General features: G+C 41.0%; 1 pseudogene across 1 annotated transcript; it reads right to left on the bottom strand.

Moving 5' to 3' along the window:
- Positions 1 to 365: 365 nt before the first annotated feature.
- LOC308514415 (small ribosomal subunit protein eS19-like) lies at positions 366 to 798 on the bottom strand (annotated as a pseudogene). The gene has a single exon. The product of its transcript is annotated as a small ribosomal subunit protein eS19-like (transcript).
- Between the last annotated feature and the right edge of the window lie 1,825 nt (positions 799 to 2,623).

Here is a 2,623-nt window from a genome sequence, read left to right as displayed (position 1 = left end):
GCTGCCCGCCTCACGCGTGCCTCCGTACCTCTGCTCTTGGCGCCTGTGCACCTCTTACCCAGTCTCAATATGCTTTTTTCTTTCCTTCTAGTTGTAGAACTTCCACTTGGCCAGCTTTCCCGTGGTTCTGGATGATAGCTGTTTTGTCTTTTAGTTGTAGTTTTAATGTGGTTGTGGGGGGCAGCATGTACAGGTTTATACCTTATGCCGCCATCTTGGTTCTCTCCTAGTTCTTCTTTTTGAATGTTTGCTAAAATTGTCCTGTAAGTACATTCAGTCCAGGACTATTGTTTGCTGAAAGTTTTAAAATTACTGCTTCAATTTTTTTTAAACAAACGAGGCAATTTATTAACTTAGCATTTGTTCTAATGCTTCTTGTTGGCAGCTGCCACCTGCTCTGAGATTCTGTCCAGATCTCTCTGTCCCTGAGGTGTCAATTGTGGCCCCCATCCTTGTCCTTTTCCACCATTTTCAGCCCCTGCAGGGCTTGGAGGACCAGCAGACCGTACTCTTGGAGCCTTTGCTAAAGTGGCTGGGCATGACACCATTTCTCTTGTCCTCCATAGATCTTGGTCTTGGACCCAACACAGCTCCTTCCCGAAGGTACAGGGGCTGCACTGTGGAAGCAGCTCATGTGTCAAACCAATTCTCATTGTAGGGAGAAAGCTCTTTATGCTTGGGCAGCTTGCCATAGTGTACCCATTTAGGGACTTTCAGCATCCTGGACTTTTTCAGGAAGGCTGCAAGAGCTCTGATGAACTCCTGATGGTTCATGTCTTTTATAGTAACTCTGGGCATTGTGCGGCTCCTGTGCTGCCAGCCAGGGGAAAGGTAATAACTTACATTTTTGAATTGAATGTAACACTGGCAATTTTGTCTATACATAAATGATACATGTCATTATTTAACTTGTTTATACATTTGAATCTTAATCTCTTTTCTGTGTTTGGAATATTTGCTTATGCTTATGATTATAAATTTATTCCAATTAAACGTGGAAAAATGAAAATGGTCTTTGTAAACCTTAAATGAAAACAAAGATGAAGTATAACTACTTAGTATCTTCTCCCACTATGATAGTGTTTGGTAATAGATTAAAAATAAGATTGTGGTTCTATCCTTTGGTAGTTTTAAAGCCTATATTAACACAATTTCTACTCTCATTAGCAAGAGTCATAGTCACATATATATTTTCACCAATGGATGGCATTAGCACACAGGCATCTCATATCATCTGTATTTATCTTTTTTTTTTTTTAGTTTTATTGCCTAAAGTATTACAAAGGGTATTACATATGTCTCCTTTTTTCCCCCACCCTTGACAATCCCCTGGCCTCCCCTACCCACCCCCCCCGTGTCTTATGTCCATTGGTTATGCTTATATGCATGCATATAAGTCCTTCAGTTGATCTCTTACCTCCCCTTCTGCCCCCCTACCCTCCCTGGCCTTCCCGCTGCATTTTAACAGTCTGTTTGAGGCAGCTCGGCTTCTGTATCTATTTTTGTTCATAAGTTTATAATGGTCTTTATTATCCATGAATGAGTGAGATCATGTGGTATTTTTCCTTCATTGACTGGCTTATTTCACTTAGTATAATGCTCTCCAATTCCATCCATGCTGTTGCAAATGGTAAGAGTTCTTTCTTTTTTACAGCAGCATAGTATTCCACCATGTAGGTGTCCACAGTTTTCTAATCCATTCATCTACTGATGGGCACTTAGGCTGTTTCCAGATCTTAGCTATGGTGAATTGTGCTGCTATGAACATATGGGTGCACATATCCTTTCCGATTGGTGTTTCTGGTTTGGTCCCATGGGACCATGGTGTATGGCGTTTCTATACACCAATAGTGAACTTTCAGAAAGAAAGACTAAAAAAACAATCCCATTTGCCATCGCACCAAAAAAATTAAGCTACCTAGGAATAAACTTAACTAAAGAGGTAAAAGACCTCTACTCAGAAAACTACAGGACGTTGAAAAAAGAGATAGAGGAAGACATAAACAGATGGAAGAACATACCGTGTTCTTGTCCATTGAGTATGATGCTGGCTGTGGGTTTGTCATCTATGGCTTTTATTATGTTGAGGTATGATCCTTCTACTCCCACCTTGCTGAGAGTTTTTATCAATAATGGGTGTTGGATTTTGTCAAATGCTTTTTCTGCATCAATTGATATGACTATGTGGTTTTTTTCTTTGGGATATATTCCTTGGGATATATTCCTAGAAGTGGGATGACAGGGTCAAATGGGAGTTCCATTTATAGTTTTTTGAGGAAGCTCCATACTGTCTTCCATAGTGGCTGCACAAGTCTGCATTCCCACCACCAGTGCACGAGTGTTTCTTTTTCTCCACATCCTCTCCAGCATTTGTCGTTTGTTGATTTGTTGATGATAGCCATTCTGACAGGTGTGAGATGGTACCTCATTATTCTTTTTTTAAAAAATATATTTTATTGATTTTTTTACAGAGAGGAAAGGAGAAAGATAGAGAGGTAGAAACATCGATGAGAGAGAAACATCCATCAGCTGCCTCCTGCACACCCCCCACTGGGGATGTGCCCGCAACCAAGGTACATGCCCCTGACCGGAATCGAACCTGGGACCTTTCAGTCCTCAGGCC

The sequence above is a fragment of the Myotis nattereri genome (assembly GCF_964212035.1).
Source record: "Myotis nattereri genome assembly, chromosome: 2".
Lineage (NCBI taxonomy): Eukaryota > Metazoa > Chordata > Mammalia > Chiroptera > Vespertilionidae > Myotis > Myotis nattereri.
The sequence above is the reverse complement of the archived record's forward strand: the minus strand, read 5'-3'. Positions and strand labels throughout refer to the sequence as shown.